Raw genomic sequence first — 19,513 nt, forward strand, 5'->3', positions numbered from 1 at the left:
GATAGGACTTTGCATACCTCTAGTGAACCTGAAATAGAATAACCTCCTCAAGCTAATAATGATGTTTCTATTTCTGATGCTGAAACTCAATCTGGTAATGAACATTCATCCAGTGATAATGAAAAAGATAATGATGATGTTCATGAATACACTCAACTAGACAATGAAAAAGAAGCAGATAATGATGTTGAAATAGAACCCGCTCTTGATCTTGATAACCCACAACCCAAAAATAAAAGATATGATAAAAAGAGACTTTATTGCTAGAAAACATGGAAGGAAAAGATAACCATGGGTTCAAAAACCCATGACCTTTCCACCAAAATCAACTAAGAAGAAAGATGATGAAGAATTTGAATGCTTTGCTGAAATGATTGGGCCAGTCTTTTGCGTACTCGCTTGACTGATATTTTAAAGATGGCCCCTTATCCAAAATACATGAAAGACATCATCACTAATAAGAGAAATATACCTGAAGCTTAAATATACACCATGCTTTCTTATTATTATTTTAAGTATGGAGTGCCTAAAAAACTTGGAGATCCAGGAATACCAACTATACCTTGCTTCATCAAAAGAAAAATATTTATATTAAAAAGTACTTGATGGGGTCACCAAAAATAAGCAAAATAACCTAAAAATCCCACAATAATTAGCAACATCCGACCTTTATTTTATTAGAATAGAAAATCACAACCGTCGGATTAATTTTAAAGCTTGAGTAATTACCCATCAATGCCACGGGATATAGCAACATCGACTTATTTTCCTGGTACGTACATGCTATATCGAATCCAAAACCTCCCTGTTTGGATCGGAAGCCCTCTCGCAGCCGCCGGCCACCTTAACTCCCAGGATTTCAACGGCAGCCATCAACCACCTCCACATCCCTGGAATTTCCACCCCATAGATACATGTTTAGTGATTTGTCACACAAGCACTTCAAGGGAGCCGACACCATGGTTACTTGCAGATTGGTTCTGTCAATTCCTAGTTACAAGTACGTACGTTTGGGACCAATGTTAAAATATCAATCCACCTACGTGTTGCACATGTGTGTCCAGATCGATTAGCTTCATGGGTTGGTATGTGCCGGCTCTGTAGATGGCTGCCACTGGCCAAAAATTCTACTATATGTCATATGTATGGGCAAGATAGTTGCGATCTAGCACTTAACATATGGCCTTTTTTCTTTTGACAAAATATCTATATATAGCTGCCATCATTCAAAAGAACTATGAACGCAATAATTATTCCAATTATACATCAATGGAAGGATGCCTCTACATTAACACGTGTAACTACAATTAAAAGATCAGAATTGTGGGATTAAGAAAGATAATCTGAATTTTTGATGCCACAACACTGTGGGAACAAATCTAACTTTAGACAGATTTGTTTTACCAGGCTGGCAACGAAGGTGGCATTTGCTATCTTGAGCGATCAGGGAAAAGGTGAGACCACAAGAAGGTAAGGTTGTGTTTTATGAGCTTTTGCCATCAGGTTAGCAATGGTGGGAGCGCGAGAAAACCAACCATGTGGGCTAGCATGAAATCAAGATCAGCACGCGGCACACGTTAGAGCCCACCTTCAACATCATCTTCCTCCAATAGTTACAAGCGCCCTAATCCCCTATGTTGACACTCCTCAATTGTCATCGGCTCTATGAAGCGATCACACCACCCCCAGTAAGTACCATCTGCACATAATAAGAGGTGAAACTACCTCCAGTGTATAACCTGCACAAATTTACATAATTTGCATGATTCTTGTATGTGGCATTGATGAATTTGTCACATATCATTGAACAATGGATCAACAGTACTTCGATACACAAGGCAGTGCTCATTTTAAGAGTTTTGACATGCTAACTCACATGGTGGATCAAATATGAAACCCAAAAAGGTAATTATTAACTAACTGATCTTGCATCTTTCATATTAGTACATACAAAATCAGTAGAATGACTACCCGCCCATTAATCGACATACTCACATACATAGAAAAAATCATTCAAATCCACCTACTACAGATTAGAGGCATTCATGATCTTGAAGATTGTTACACAAGGTGATCAACACTATCCTCAAAACTAACTTGCAGGCAGTATATTAAGTTTTATACCTCCAGGAACTGAAGCAAAAATTAAAGAGCACTCCATCTACATAATCAGGACCTTCAAAGTTAGGGATTATGGAAAAGCATTAAATTATAGAACTGTGATATGTTGATCTTAAAACAAAGGTTTTCCTATAACCTTGCTCATGAAATATACTTCTCTAATTTGTTATTTTATCTAATCGCATATGTTTTCTCTTGACTTCTATTAGGAATATGTGTGCACAAGGAAAGCAAAAACTAATGAGATTAGAACAAACAAAGGTTGGTGGTACATGGAATGCAAACTTTCTTTTGTGCAACAAGAAAGGTAAATCATAAATGTATTTGCAATTCATGTCATGAAGTAGTTGAAGACACAGTTCTACGGTGAGCATGCTCTGCACTATATTGTCTTTGGTGCCATTTTTAGTAGCATTACCAGTAAGCAGTGATGCTATCACATTAGGTACCTACTTAAACTCAAGGTAAGAGATGATACAACAACAACCGCTATAAAATTTGTGATGTTTAATGAGGCTATGAAGAGACTTTTTGGCAACACTTGTGCATACCATACCAAAGCACGATGGATTCAATTCAAAACCTTTATGATAAAAACACGCATTCTCACTAATGTTAAATTCAAGGAAATGCAAGTATGCATGGAAAATTTCAAAGTGAGCTTCACTTTTGTACTTCACCAGAGGCTTGAGACAAATATTAAACAAAATATTTGAAGAGGTATGTTTGTGCACATTTCAGTATGTTCAAATGGTTTATAAAATTATAATGAGAGTATCTTCTGTAAGACACATGCTGGAAAGCCAAGTTAGAGAAGATTCTTCAAATTCTGTTAGGGAAAAGTGAGATATAGGCATTGCAACTAAGTAACGGTTTTATTATCATAAGTATGGAATAGTTTTTAAAAATATCAACAACAAGATTTCCTTTTAACAAGGCAAGAGCCAATCCAAGAATGCAGCAGAAAGTGAGAAGAAGAATACATTTGGAAAGAAAGGATCTGCATTATTTAACAAAAAACTTCTCAGTCAAGAAAAATATCTAAAAAAATGTGAGAAACACTGATCCAGAAATAGCAAAGAAGCTATTAAAGAAATTGAACTTCATGGTGATGAGGTAATACACCCAAACATTATCTCCCTGTATATGCATTAATTATTTACAACCCATCGTTAAATGATATTGAAGAAACATGTGCATGTTTTTTTAATAATGCCAAAATTATTTCTTTTCTTAGGTCAATCGTTCCTACAAGATTGCAACTAGAGGTGAGAACAAAAATGTGCTTGAAAAGAAAAACTCTACATCATCTAACAAAAAACTTCTGTCGAGGATAAAAAAGGAGAAGTAAATATGTAGGTGGAGTCAAATATTATTTTAGAGAACACACAAAGAGAGAAAAAAGATGCAAACAGGATTTGAAAGGAAAAGCTTTGTGAAATAACAAAATAAGTTGGTGCAAAAAACAAACTACACAGTGAGGAGGTATTCCGTTGAAATCAATATGAAAAGGAAGTACCCAACATTCAGTATAGATATTTAGCTGTAGTCACAGTACAAGATGATTTAGATAAAGACTGAAGAAAACTGTACACAAGTCAAAAGTCCTAGCAACAAGAAATTCAAAAGAGTTATCAAATAAAAGAAATTCAACAGTGAGGTGAAAAGTTTATACTTTCAACATAATATATTGTTTTTTCAAGATAGGCCCAAGTGTTCTATGTGATGTTCTAAATTATTGTATTGTATCTCACAGTTTGAAGAGGAAGAAAATGATGTATCACTGATTCAAATGATGACTCAAGAGTCAACCATCGAAGATACTAATGGTGAGGTATTATCATTTAAGAACCGACTTTGTATTCTTTATCGATTGGGGATGCACTGGCAGTCTACTAATACTATGTCTCAGATGCACTTGTCAAACCAATTAATTTACTAGAAAATGTAGCATACGTGTGCATGTATGTTCTTTGCTTGCAAGTTTTTGCGCCCCTCTTAAGCCGATTAATTTACTAGCAAAGCTAGCATACTTGTGCAAGTATGTTATGTGCTTGCAAATTTTAGTGAACATTAAAATACTGTAATCTACATTATTCAATGATTTTCAATATTATGGATCACTGTTACATTTGAAGATACAAAATTCATAAATAATAGTTTAATTTATGATATTGAGTAGGAAGGGGAGAGACACAAGACAAGTAAAAAGACCCAAGTGAAGATTTGGGAGGACTGACACAATCAGAGATGTAAACATGATATGGCAGGACGGATATGTCCTACTACTCCGCAGAAGTACTCGAAATGTGCATCAAGTTCCATATGATGAAAATAGTTAATAAATACCAAGCATCGACATTCTATATTCTGATATTTTTGGCTTAATATAGTACATCCCAATAGTCAGGGCATTCATCTATCATTATATTTTGTATATGTACAATATGATTTGACTACTCAAACCTATTCAACTGTCATAGTGTCAAAAAACGTTTTACATTAAGTCACAGAGGGAGTACTAAACTATACCAACTCACAAATACATTGATTACTACTTAACTTTGTTGAATATGAATGGGCGTAGGGCAGCCTAAGACTACCTATGCCAGTCGCAAAGTCCAGGAAAATGTGGAGGGGACATCAGAAAATAAATAAGTATTATTCACTAATAGACTGTACCTAAATTACGTTATATTGGTATACAATCATACACACTGAGGAAAGATTAAGCGGAAAAATATGATAAGAGGCAGGAAAAAAAAGAGAGACCTGTAGGTCGAACAATACTGCCGATGTGGAGGATGGTGATGATCTGTTGGGCTTCCTCGAGTGGGAACAATGATGATGCGGCTGCCTCGCGCGCTTGGGGAAGAAGACAACATCGCGAGCATCCTCCATACTCAAGCTGGATATGCATGCTGACTGCAGGAGGCGAGATCCACACCCACATCACCTGCATAGACGCCGAGGACAACAACATGATGCAGATCGACGATCTCACCTCCTCCCTTGCGTAATGCTCCTCTGACCCTGCTACACATCCGTCGCTATTTACCGGCCCAGGAGACAAGCCATCGTAGACAGTCACCCTGTAGCCGCAACAACGAGTTGAGCTGCGGAGATGCCTACAGCTGAGGAGGAGTAGCCTCAAGGCAACAAATCAAGAGGGCAAACTATTGGGACGGCTAATCCGGTGGCAGCAATTTTGGAGTGAGCAGATGGAAGAATGAAAGAAAAAAGGGAATCGGGGCATCGGCCAAGAGAAACATGTGAGTGAGAGAAAGATTCTATTTTAAGCGTACAATCAGAGAGAAGATGTGTGAGCACTGGTGTGCATCTTCTTAAGTGTGTTGGGCTGAAGATCAAGTAATCATATCGTACCAGCACAAAAAAAATCAACTTTAGCATATAGTGCATATACGTGTGTTTAACCTAAATTACATACCCCCCAAAAAAACTACACTGCATAATTTTCCGTACAAACATTCACTGCATTTTAATATGACTAAAAATTCCATCACACATACCAATGATTCATATTTAGACTCAAATTTAAGCATATGAAACTTTCTGTACATATATTCAGAACGAACGAGGTTATTACGGTCTTATGTGTCCATTGGTCCAAATAAGCTAACATTTCATGATGAGCCAAATTTACGCATATGGAACCCTCCATACATATATTCAACATGAACGAAGTTATTACGATCATGTGTATGTTGGTCTAAATAAACTGATATTTCAGGATGAGCCATATCCACACTAAAAACATCATTGCCCGAGCACACGTCGCTCCCAAATAATTCAACACAAACAAAACCTTTTGATATTTTTTGAAACATGGAAGTAGAATTCCTATAATGCCGGAAAACACCACTTCATGATCAACCAACACAAGATCTTAATATTGACCTCTTTTAAGCAAATTTTGTTACATACTAGCCTGCACGTATGTGCGGGCCACTTTGCTAGTTATGTTAAACTGCTTTATGTGATTTAGGAGCTGGTGTTAGTGTTATGCCTTTCTCCTTATATAAAAGACTTTATTTGAATAAACTCACACCTATTGAAATATCTTTGCAAATGGTTGACAAATCAACTGTCATACCTATCAGTATTTGTGAGGATGTGCCCGTTGTTGTTGCAAATGTTACTATCTTAACTGACTTTTTTATACTTGAGATGCCCGAGGACGACAATATGCCGATTATCCTTCGTAGACCCTTTTTGAATACTGTAGGGGCTGTTATTGATTGTATTAAAAGCAAGATCACTTTTCATATCAACGGTAATGAGCATACAGTGCACTTCCCGAAGAAACAATTCTAAGTGAATGGTATTAATCTTATTGAAAAATCTCTAACACTCACTATTGGAAGTTTTCAACTACCTCTACCTACTGCCAAAAAGAAATATGATATACTTATTATTGGGGATACGCATATTCCCGTTGAGGTAACTTAGTGTTTTACGAAAGTTCTTCGGTTTCATGCTAATCGAAGGTGGTTGTTAATAAGACTTGATCAACCTTATTAATGGATCATTTTTTAGAGGTATGAAGTTGATGAATTTAGTAAGCACTACCTTTTGTTCTTATCTTTTGTTCTCTGTTTTCTTAGTTAAATAAAATAAAATGTCATGTTTATCCTATTTTTTGCATTTCCCGTGCAATAAAAAAAGACCCAAAAATACAAGTGCTCAGAATGCACTAAAAATTTAATATGATTTTTCTGAGTATTTCTAAATTTTTGGTACAAATAACATCAGAGGGGGGTGCTTCAGGTGGGAAAAACCCACCTGGGCACGCTAGCAGCCCCAAGTGCACCCTGGTGGGTTGTGGTCCCCGCGTGGGCCCCCTCACTTATCTATTTATCCCATGTCATCTGCTACCTTCAAAAAAATCACCATTGCTCTCTCTCTCTCGTGTTCTTGCTCTCAAACCCGCGGATTTTGATCTCTTTGCTCGAAGCTCTGTTTCAAAAATATTTTGTGGGATTGCTACTTGGGGCGGCTACAGGATCATGCCAAATGACATCATTGCCTACTGGAATGCCCAGGTAGAGGCAGAGGAGGAGCCTCAAGAGTGGGACACTCAGTTGCCACTGCCGCAGCACTTCGAGATAGGATCGGATGGCTACTACAGATGGTGATTACGAAGCTAGGCCAAAAGCCTAAGCTTCAAAGTAGAATTTGCTTGCTTCAATGTACGTATTTCCACTGACATTACATTCATATTCACACGCTTCATTCCAGTTGTCAGTGTTCACACTTTTTATGTAATATCCATGCTAGACTTATTTGCTTGCTTTCTTCTTGTGTGTTTGAAAAACTTTGACAAAATCCAAACATATTTCTTGCTTCTTTTCGGGTTTTTCTTTCTAGTTTAACTAATTGTAGTATTAAAAGAAAACCTGGCGGATGGCAAAGGCCTTTTCCATCAGCCAGTAGACGACAACACATCCGGCTGAACAGACTATGGCAAAGGGCTCTTTGCCGTCTGCTAGCGGACAACAAGGACCTTTGGATCTTTGTCGTCCGCCAGCAGACGGCAAATGGCCTAGACGGCACACGTGGCAGCTTAGGTCCGTTAAGGGGTTAACGGCATGCTTTGTCGTCCGCTGACAAAGACCTTTGCATCTTTGCCGTCTGCCAGCAGACACCAAAGTAACCAAATATGCCAGCCCCCAGGTGCTGCCACGTGGCATGCTATGTCGTCTGCTGGCAGACGGCAAAGGTGCAATGGTCTTTGTTGTCTGCCAGCAGACGGCAAAGTAACCAAATAGGCCAGCCAGTGCCCCCAGGTTACACAGGTAGCTGCCACGTGGCAGCTTTGCCATCTGCTGGCTGATGGCAAAGCTCTTTGCCGTCTGCGAGCAGACGGCAAAGAGCCTGTATAGCCCCTGTTTTTTCTTAAATTCATTCAATTTCATAGAATTTCACAGATATATATAAATACACATTTGAAGATATATACATATATATATATATATATATGCACAAGCATACCAACACATATCCAACAACAAGTTTGCAACAACACATATCCAACAACATATACAACAACAAGTTTGCAACACATATCCAACAACATGTTTCCTCCAACAAAGTTCATCGTACAAAATTTAAACAAAATGAAGCACAAGGAGAAGAGTAGACTCCATGAACGCAAGCTCCACATCTAAAGCAAATCTGTAAATTGGGAAAGAAGAAAGTTAGAAGAAGAAGACTAGCTAGAAGAAGAAGAAGAAGAAGAAGAAGAAGAAGAAGAAGAAGAAAAAGAAGAAGAAGAAGAGGAATTTTTCTTCTCTTTATTTTTCTCCTCTCCTCTTCTTTATCTTCTTATTCTTCTAACTAAGGTAGGTAAAAATGCCATATTTAGCTAAGCTAGGTAAAAATGCAAGTGTAGGTCATTTTAGAGCTAAGCTAGGTAAATAGGTCATTTTGGAGCTTAGTAAGGTTATTTTGTCAATTTGGAGGAAAATAAGCTAAGTCTATGTCATTTTGAAGCTAAACCAAGGTTATCATGCCATTTTTTACCTAAGTATGCTAAGTATGTCATAAATGAACTAAAGAAGCTAAGTATAGGTCATTTTTGAGCTAACCTAGGTACTTATGCCATTTTTGAGCTAACTAAGCATATTTTGTCATTTTGGAGGAAAAAATGCTAAGTATAGGTCATTTTATAGCTAATCCTAGGTAAAGTATGTCAGTGTGGAGCTAAGTAAGGTTATTTTGTCATTTTCGAGGAAAATAAGCTAAGTATAGGTCATTTTAGAGTTATACCTAGGTTATTATGCCATTTTTTATCATGTGCGCTAATTATGTCATAAATGAATTAGCTAAGCTAAGTATAGATCATTATTGACTATCCTAGGTAGTTATGCCATTTTCTAGCTAATTAAGCATATCAAGTCATTTTGGAGGAAAAATGCTAAGTATAGGTCATTTTATAGCTATCCTAGGTAAAATATGTCATTTTGGAGCTAAGTAAGGTTATTATGTCATTTCCGAGGAAAATAAGCCAAGTATAGGTCATTTTTGGAGCTAAGCAGGTCATTTCTTAAGCTAAGTATGCATTTGTTAAGCAAAACACTTGGGAAATTTACCATCATCACTGAGGTGAAGGACCGGTCGGGTTTGCGCCAGTGCCAGATGGAGAAGGACCGGTCGGGGTTGCGCTAGTGCGAGACAGAGAAGGATCAGTTGATGCTTGTTGGGAGGCATGCTGCACCAAAGATCATTTGCAATGTCTCATTAGCATGATGGAACTAAAATGTGAATAGTAGTAACTAATGACCATTCAAATGAAACTCACCATGTCCGCTATACCAACCTGGGGCATCGGCGGAGGTGTCTGGCCATTTTTCTCACACACAGACTGCACATTTTGTTTTCACGAGTCAGTCATATTAGTTAGTAATGAAATGAACATTACGTGCATGATTTGGCTAATATGCAGGATAAACTTACCACGAGGAGCTCGTATAGGGCCTGGTGAGACACGTCGTTCCAATTCCTCTCCGCCTCCAACAGACTAGCCATCCTCTCCTCCAACTCCCTCTCCCTCTGCACCGCCTGCCTGTTTGCCTCCGCCATAAGCTCCTGGGCCCGAGCCTCGATGGCGTGCTCCATTGGCCGTGGACGAGGCCTCATATCAGGAAGAGACCTCCTCAGGCGCCTCTTGATCTCCGGTAGACTTCTAGGACAATGTATCAGTTCATCTCCAATGGCTACCGAGCCATGTTTCCTACCATCACCAGATAGCATCACGAGCTCTGGATCAAAAGGACTCTGGCTCGGGTTGAAGTCCTCCCCTTTCATCGCCTTCCCAAAGTCTCTGTACCTCACGAGCTTGTTATGGGGGAGATGTTGGTGAAGCTCTTTGGATGATCAAGGTCATCCTCAGAGAATGCCTTGGCCTTCTTGTATGGGGCACTCTGGGCCATGGCATAGAGGTCGTACAGTTATGGCACATCCTTCTTGTGGTGTCGTGCCTAAAAGAGAGTAACAAAATATTTGTTAGGGGCTCAAGCTAGCATGAAGAATGAAATTGCATGAATAGTTAAGGGCTCAAACAACATACCCAGTGATCCCCGTACTCAAACAGGTTGGAGCTCCCTTGATGTTGTGGCACACCTTGCATTTGGGCATGCTTATCCCTGGCCTTGTTATGGACGGCTAGCCATTAGGGAGAGCACCACTCATCCACCAACGCCACCCAACAGTCCATCCTATCCGCGCACCATCTCGGGGGCACCTAAGTTAGACAAAGAGAAATTTTAGCCTGCACCCGAGCCTCGTGCAGTAAGTTCTAAAGTAGGCGCTTAAGAATAGGTAATTACCTTCATGTACTTCTCCTTACTCAGATACTTGGCGCGACACTTCTTCTTGGACCTCTTAATGTTAGTCGAGGCGTAGTAGTCTCGAACAACCTACACCCAAGCCTCGTGCCTTAAGTTCTGAAGTAGACGATTGCACTCAGCTTCGAGAACCATAGCCACGTCAGCCTCATGTTCCTCAAGACACCTGTAGAAGGTCTGCAATCAAACAATACAACACTGATTAGTACAATCACTAGGTACTGTCGATTTTTAATTTTGTAAAGGATAAATTAGCCAAAACCACCGGATCACAATGTCGGCCACCATCTCGCACAAGACACCGTCGACCCTCTCCTCTGGCGGGGCCCGCGCAGCCACGTACAACTCCCAGCTCAGTGCTAGCTATGGAACCTCACACTCACCGGGCAACATGACCCACCCCGGGAAGTGGTGCCGGCAAAGCACACCAAGGACCTGGTTGGGCCTGCGGACACCAGGGGCATGTTTCCAATCCCTGTAGTATGACAAGGCCAACACATTAGATATTCATTTGAAGAAACATGAAGGAAAAATGTTAAAAAGAGTAAATACACTTACTTCTCCCCATTAGGCTCAATCAACCACCTCTGGTCGGGGGTCACCAACACGGACGGGAGCTTTGTACCACCATGCTGGTAGAGCTTGTTACCCCCCTCAACCAGCTCGCCCTCGCTATAGTTATCATCATAAAAGGTGTCCTCACCACCATCAGCATGGCCACTAGCCTCCGGAGTCACGTGGGATGAAGACTCTAGGACACGAGTCTCCTGGGATAAAGACTCTGGGACCCGAGTCTCGTTGGACGAAGGCTCGGTGACCCGAGGCTCGTCGGCCCGAGGCTCGTGGACCGATGTCTGAGACGGGTCCAAGTTAGATGGGTCCACCTAAGACGGAGCACTCCGATGGTCCAGAATCAGCTGGGGGTGGCGGCGAGGAAGGCGCAGCAGCCTTCCTACCTCTCCAGCCACCACGTACACCTCTAGCTGCATCCCTCTTCGTCTTCCCCCGACCTCTCCTTGCCGAAGAAGAAGCGTCCGCCAGTGTCTGCATGCTATCTACCAGCACTCTCCGAAGGTGCTGGGGTGGAATAATAGCACCCCTCCCAGCACGCGCCGAGGAAGGAGGCTCGAAGCACTCTCGACCTGGGCCCACCATCTGTCAACATGTGCAATGACAAAGAGTAAACGAAATTAGTACAACATAAACATAAAAAAAATTAAGCGTGTATCATCATCATGAACATAATAAAAAATTGAATACTTGATAACATGAACTAATTAATAATATATATATGTATATATGTACATAATAATAATTGAATACCTGACGTAACTCATAATTCACAAATATATGACCCCGTCGACCTCTGGAAGGCCGAAGAGCACCATTTTGGGGAGGTGTCGGGGGTGTCGTGTCGGGGTCGGGGGTGCCGTGTCGGGTTCTCGGGGTGTCGGTGGTGTCATGTCGAGGTGATATGTCGGAGTCAAGGGTGCCGTGTCGGGGTCGGGGTGCTGTGTCAGGGTGGAGCTGTTAGGGTGTCGAGGCGGGGTCGGGGTTTCATGTTGGGGTCAGGGTGTCGGGGTTAGGGGTGCTGTGTCGGGGTCTCGGGGTGTCGTGTCGGGGGTTGGGGTGTTGGGGTGTCGGGTCGGGGTGCTGTGTCGGGGTCGCGGGTGCCGTGTCAGGGTCGGCGTGCTGTGTCGGGGTCGCGGCGTCAGGGTGTCGACGAGGGATCGAGGTGTCGTGTCGGGGTTGGGTGTCAGGGTCAGGGGGTCGGGGTGTCGTGGTCGGGATGGCAAATCCTCGACCCGTCGACCTTCCCTCGGCGACCCTCGACCCCTTTTCCCCTCGATCCTCGACCCCTCGACACCTCGATCCTCGACTCATTTTGCCCTCAATCCTCGACCCATCGACCCCTTTCCCCTCGACCCTCGACCCCTCGACACCTTGATCCTCGACCCCTAGACCTTCAACTCCTTTTCCCCTTTATCCTCGCTCCCTCAACCACTCGGCGACCCTCGACCCCTCGGCAACCCTCGACCATCGGCGACCCTTTTTTTCTACTTTTCCTACTTTTTTTTCATCTTCATCTTCTACTTTTTTTTTCATCTTCTTCTTTCTTCTTCTTCTTCTTCTTCTTCTTCTTCTTCTTCTTCTTCTTCTTCTTCTTCTTCTTCTTCTTCTTCTTCTTCTTCTTCTTCTACTTATTGTTATTTTTTCATCTTATTCTTCTTCCTCTTCTTCTTTTACTTCTTTTTTTCATCTTTCTTGTTTATTTTTAAAAACAGGAAAAAACTAAACTAATTAAACTAAACTAAGGTTGTGTTTGGGCGCTTAGTATTTTGGGAGTTTTAGGAGAATACCTCAGTTTTAAATACTTTGACGTGTTTGGCTTTGACAAATACTTTAGTTTGACAAACCGCAATATATCTAAAACCATGGTTTTTTGCTGTATCTAAAAAGAGGTCCCAACCTCTTTTTTTTATAAATAGAGAAACACTTGCTTGAGCCCATGTTCTTCCTGTCCTCAACATCCATCTTTCCTCCATCTCTTCCACAACAACGACTGATGCTTGGAGCACAGTTATACACAACAAGCTAAGCTAGCTACCCAGTCGGTTTCATGTGGCCAGAGATAGCAGATGAAACCGTGTTCATTAGCACAAGCTGATCTACTCCACAATCGGTTGATAATTGAAAGCAACTACATATCCTAGAATCTAGAGGATGTGCGCATGCATGACAAGGTTGTAGGCACAAGCTGATCATGTCGTGGTACAACTCCTTGATGTAGCTAAATTTGGTTCAACTAGCCATATCTAGGATTATCCATGCAACGAGTAGTCAAAACAAAAAACCTAAGAAAAACTGCACTTGCCAAACACCTCGTAGTTTTGCTAAAACTAAGAAAAATTGTAGTTTTCTGAAACCGAAGTATTCACTACCAACACATTGGTATACTGAGGTTATTGATTAAACTAAATAACCTAAACTAATTAAACCTAAACTAACTAAACTAAAAAACCTAAACTAATTAGATGTACATGGCATTTGATTAATTAACTAACCCCTACATCCTAAACTAATTAAAACTAAACTAACTAAACTAACTAAACTAAAAAACCTAAACTAAAAAAACCTAACCTAAACAAAAAAGAAAACCCGAAAAAATAGGAGAGGGGGTGGCAGGGGCTCACCGTGGGGGGCAGCGATGGGTCAGGGAGGGGCGGCGACGGGGCGGGTGGCGACATGGCGCAAAGGGGGCAGCGATGGGAGGTGCTCCTCGGGGGCGGTTGACCCGCGGCTGCGGCTGGGAGATGGCGGCGGGGACGCTCGGGAGGGGTGGGGAGGCAGGGAGGGGGCGACGATGGGCCAGGGAGGGGGCGACAACGGGGTGGGGAGGGGGCGGGGAGGGTGCATCGTCGATGGTGCGGGATGGCAGGGATGAAAGAGGAGAGGATAGAGAGAGAGAGAGAGAGAGAGAGAGAGAGAGAGAGAGACGGCGGGGCACGACCCCGTTAAGTTATTTTGAAGCTTTGTCGTCCGCCTCGCCTTTGCCGTCTGCTAGCAGACGGCAAAGAGGGGGGCCGTTAGGGTTTGACAGCCAGTGGGCCAAATCCCCTCTTTGCCGTCTGCTAGTAGACAACAAAAAGTTGGCTGATGGCAAAGCATTCCTTTGCCGTCCACTACCTCTTTGTCGTCTGCTTTCTGGTGGCTGATGGCAAAGTCATTCGGCAAAGAGGGGGCAGATGGCAAAGATGCCGATTCCAGTAGTGACTGTTGAGTGTCTCTCATATGCATTATTATTGATCTAACAAAGAGCCCAAATTGCTTTTCCCTTTCATTTTGAATAAAATGTTTGCAGATTCCATCTTAGTCCACGACACTCTTGCACTATTATTTTCATATCGTTCGGTCGTGCAAATGAAAGGCAATAATGACGATATTTGATGAACTAGCTGTGGCAAAGAGAAACGGGTATGAACTCAACTTGTTCCATTTTTGTAAATATGTTTAACCTAGTATCCATGATTCAACATATTATGATCAAACATGTTTGCATTGAAAATTAAAGATTATAGTTTCTCATGCCATGCTTAAGTAGCTAGGAGTAGATAACGATTTATCTTGGAAGTCAACGTTGCGTTAAAATGATTGTGATGTAGCACGATGATATGGTATCCTCCTATGAATGTTTCAAGTGGCTTGACTTGGCACATGTTCATGCATGTAGTTCGTTTTTGCTCTCTAGCTGGCCGCTTCCCAACCTATTTGCTAGCCTTCACCTGTACTAAGTGGGAATACTGCTTGTGCATCAAAATCTTTAAACCAAAGTTATTCCACATTAGTCCACCATACCTACCTATATGCGGTATTACCCTTCCGTTCTAAGTAAATTTGCATGTGCCACCTCTAAAAACTTCAAATAAACATTTGTTTTTGTGTGTCGGATTGTTCATATAGCGACATGGGGTAGTCGGTATCTTCCATGCTAAGCGGATTATTCTCATGATGAGTGTTTATTTACTCATCCTTGCACGAGAGGGGCGGTAATAGGGATTCCCAGTCTCGAAATAAAAAATTGCAAATAATTAAACAAAACTCCCGTAGGATTGATGTTGGTATGGACGGTACCCATGGATTCGGCTAGTGGTGGAGTATGTTTCTTGGTGGAGGGGGAATAAACCTTTACTTTTATCACTTGGGAACCGCCACTAATGTGTTTAGCATGGAAGATATTGATAACTCTTGGTCGTGACATAAACAGGAAGGGTGCATTACCCAAAATTTTATTTACCTCTGTTTTCAAACTTTGATCTCTCGCACCGCTGCAACTCTCTGTGAAGGGGCTATCTATTTAATTTTATGTTGAGTCATCACCTTCTAAAATAAGCGCCAGATCTGAGAGCACTATTGTCATCCTCATGCATTGTGTATAGTTAATGTTAGATGCATCATGACTGGATCTTTTCTACCATGAATTACAATGTTTAGTCGTTGTTTGAACTTTGGAGGTGCTCTGCATTTATGTTTTGCAGTCTCAGAGAGGGCTAGCGAGATACCATTGTTGTCATATTACTTCATGGTGGTTTTGACAAAGTGTTGTTATTTGAGATATCTTATTATTGCTCGCTAGTTGATTATGCCATTGATATTAGTTAATATAATTCCTAAAAATTATTGTTGACATGGTTAGTCATATTTTTTGATGAAACCATGGGTGCTACTTAAGCTTATTTATGTAAACAAGAACAAAAGAGTTCGTAAAAGTTATTCTTTTTCACTTTCAGTTTGTCAGCTGAATTTCTTCAAGACAAGCAAGGGTTTAAGCTTGGGGGAGTTGATACGTCTTCGTCGTATCTACTTTGCCTAACACATTTGCTCTTGTTTTGGACTCTAATTTGCATGAATTGAATGAAACTAACCCTTACTGACGCTGTTTTTAGAAGAACTACCATGGTGTTTTTTTTGCAGAAATACAAGTTCTCAGAATGGAACAAAACTTTTTGGAGAATTATTTCAGAATAAAAGAAAAATACTGGAGCCAAGAACCACTGGAGGAGAGGCCCTAGTTGAGCACAACCTACTAGGGTTGTGCCCACCTGGTGGCCCCACGGAACCAAATTCCAACTCCTTAAATACCTATTTTCGGAGAAAAAATCAGGGAGGAAGAATTATCGTGTTTGACGAGACAGAGGTGCCGCCACCTCCTGTTCTTCATCGGGGGGCTAGATATGGAGTACGTTCAGGGCTCCAGACAGGGGAATCTTCATATTCGTCATCACCAACCCTCCTTCACCGCCAATTCCATGATACTCCCCATCGGGAGTGAGTAATTCCTTTGTAGGCTCGCTGGTCGGTGAGGAATTGGATGAGATTCATCATGTAATGAGATAGTTTTGTTAGGACTTGATCCCTAGTGTCCACTATGTTCTTAGATTGATGTTGTTCTCACTTTGCCATGCTTAATGCTTGTCACTTTGGGCCCGGGTGCCATGATTTCAGATCTGAACATTTTATGTTTTCACCATTATATCTATGTTCAAGATTTGATCTTGCAAGTCATATTCACCTATTACATGTTATGATCTATAAACCATGGGGTGACAATAATTGGGATACTTTCCGGTGATGACCGTAGTTTGAGGAGTTCATGTATTCACTATGTGTTAATGCTTTGTTTCGGTTCTCTATTAACTGAGGCCTTAATATCCCTTTGTTTCCTTATGGACCCCGCTGACAAAAGATGTGATGCGAGTTCTTTCCATAAGCACGTATGACTATTTACGGAATACATGCCTACATTATATTTATGAACTGGAGCTAGTGTCGTATCGCCCTAGGTTATGGCTGTTATATGATGAATATCATCCAACGAATCCACCAATCCAATGCCTACAAATTTCCCATATATTGTTCTTGCTAAGTTACTACTGCTGCTATTACTGTTACACTTGCTACAAAATTACTGCTATCATTGTTATCGTTACTGTTATTGCTACCACTTCTATCAAAAGATATCATACTATTGTGCTATTAATTACTTTGTTGCAGATAATTAGTCTCTAGGTCTGGTTGAATTGAAAACTCAGCTGCTAATACTTGCAAATATTATTTGGATTCCCTTGTGTCGAATCTAAAATTTGGTTTGAATACTCTACCGTCAAAAATGGTTGCGATCCCCTATACTTGTGGGTTATCACCCCCCGATATATCTTTTATCATATTGCTTTCTGATCTATCTTTTATTGTATTTGTTTTCAGATATATTATTCCAAAAAGCCAAAAATACCTTGCTACACTTTTTCTTTACTTATTTATTTCATGTTTCATTCAGATCTATTTATCCAACCTCATACAAATTAATCTATCTTTTTACCGAGGACGGATTGACAACCCCTCTTATGCGTCGGGTTGCAAGTATTTGTTCTTTGTGTGCAGGTACCATTTACATAGTGTTGCTTGGTTCTCCTATTGGATTCATACCTTGGTTTCACAACTGACGGAAATACTTACGTAGTTGTGCTGCATCTTCCCTTCCTCTTTGGGGAAATACCGACGCAGTCTCAAGCCACGTATAAGGAATTTCTGGCACTGTTGTCGGGGAGACATCATCAACATCTATCAGGCTCCTAATCACGAATCTCATCTCCTTGCAATTTACATCATTTGCCATTTGCCTCTCGTTTTCATCACCCTCACTTCACAAAAATTTGTTGTTTTATTCGCCCTCTTTTTCCTTCGCCTTTTTCTCGCGAGATGTATTTTTTTGCTTGCAATCTTGTTTGCGTAGTCACGATGTCCCAAGAAAATACCAAATTGTGTGATTTTTCCAATACCAATAATAATGATTTTATTTGCACTCCGATTGCCCCTCCCGCCACTATTGCAGAATCTTGTGATATTAATGTCGCTTTGTTGAATCTTGTTATGAAAGATCAATTTCCCTATACTCTTAATGAGGATGTCATGTTCCATGTAAACACATTCGTAGAATTGTGTATATGCAAAAGAGAAAAGATGCAGACAATCATATTGTGAAGTTCAAATTATTTCCTTTCTCTTCGAGGGATCATGCAAAAATTTGATTTTCTTCTTTGCCTCCAATACTATCGATTCTTGGGATAAGTGCAAAGATGGTTTTAATACTAAGTATTTTCCGCCCGTGAAAATTATTTCCCTGAGAAATTAAATCATGAATTTTAAGCAACTTGAGCATTAACATGTTGCACAATCTTGGAAAAGAATGAATTGATGCTAAGATATTGTCCTACTCATGGTTTAAATCTTTGGATAATCATACAAAAATTTTATGCGGGATTCAATTTTGTTTCAAGAAATATTTTAGATTTCGCCGTTGGTGGTACTTTTTTGGAGATAACTTTGGATGAAGCTACTAAATTGCTTCATAATATTATGGCAAATTATTCACAATGGCATACCGAAAGAGCACCTACTAGTAAAAAGTTAATTCGGTTGAAGAATTAGTACTTTGAGTGCAAAAGTTGATGCTCTTATGAAATTGGTTGTTAGTAAAAATGCTCCTGTTGATCTTGATGATGTGCCTTTGTCTACTTCGATTGAGCAAAATAGTAATCCCATAGATGTGAATTTTGTCTCGCAACAATTTTAATAACAATGCTTATAGAGGTAATTTTAATCCTAGGCCCTTTCCTGGAAATTCCTCTAATAATTATGGTAATTCCCTTGGTAATTCTTCTTACAATGATAATAGGAACCCTTTTGATCTTGAGAGTAATATTAAAGAATTTATCAATGCTCAAAAAGTTTTCAATACTATGATAGAAGAAAAAAATGAGTAAACTTGATGATATGTCTAGAAGCATTGGTAGAATTTCGCATGATGTAGAATATCTCAAGATTAAAATGTTTCCACCCAATGTTGATAATAAATGAATAAATTAAAGATTTATATGTTTATATGGATGAAAGTAAGAATAGAACCGCTATGCTTAGAGCTAAAAGAGAATTTTTAGAAAGAGCGTTTCCTAGCGGTTGTTTTCATAAAGATGACGAAGATCTTAAGATACGGTGTTTCTTCTATTGATTCCTTGTTTAGTAAGAATAAAATTGATAATAAAGGGACTGAAGAAGAGTCAACTTTAGCTAGAAGGCATCAGAAAAGTTTGGACGGTGAAAATCTTGTTGAAAAAATTAATGAAAGTGGGTTTGGAGAGGTCAAAACTTTAACTAGTGATGTCCCACTCTTTTGGATTACAAAGACTTTAATTATGATAGTTTATCTTTGATTGAATGTATTTCTTTGTTGCAATTGATGATAAATTCACCCCATGCCTAGGAAAAAATAAAGCTTTTACTAAACAGATTGTGGGTGCCATGATGAAAGCTTTAGAAGAAAAGTTGGAATTAGAGATTCAATTCCTAGAAAATTACATAATGAATGGGAACCTACCATTAAAGCCAAGATTAAAAATTATGAGTGCTTTGCTTTATGTGATTTGGGTGCTAGTGTTTCCACAATTCCAAAATCTCTATGTGATGTGCTT

At 40.2% G+C, this 19,513-nt stretch overlaps 1 long non-coding RNA gene across 1 annotated transcript; it reads right to left on the reverse strand.

Annotated features, from left to right (window-relative positions):
* Window positions 1-1,302: 1,302 nt before the first annotated feature.
* LOC123137203 (uncharacterized) lies at window positions 1,303-5,440 on the reverse strand. Its single transcript, XR_006467893.1, has 2 exons — window positions 4,894-5,440; window positions 1,303-1,739 (listed from the first exon to the last, which is right to left on the reverse strand). It is a non-coding gene; the product is annotated as an uncharacterized lncRNA (long non-coding RNA).
* Window positions 5,441-19,513: the final 14,073 nt, after the last annotated feature.

The sequence above is a fragment of the Triticum aestivum genome, chromosome 6B (assembly GCF_018294505.1).
Source record: "Triticum aestivum cultivar Chinese Spring chromosome 6B, IWGSC CS RefSeq v2.1, whole genome shotgun sequence".
Lineage (NCBI taxonomy): Eukaryota > Viridiplantae > Streptophyta > Magnoliopsida > Poales > Poaceae > Triticum > Triticum aestivum.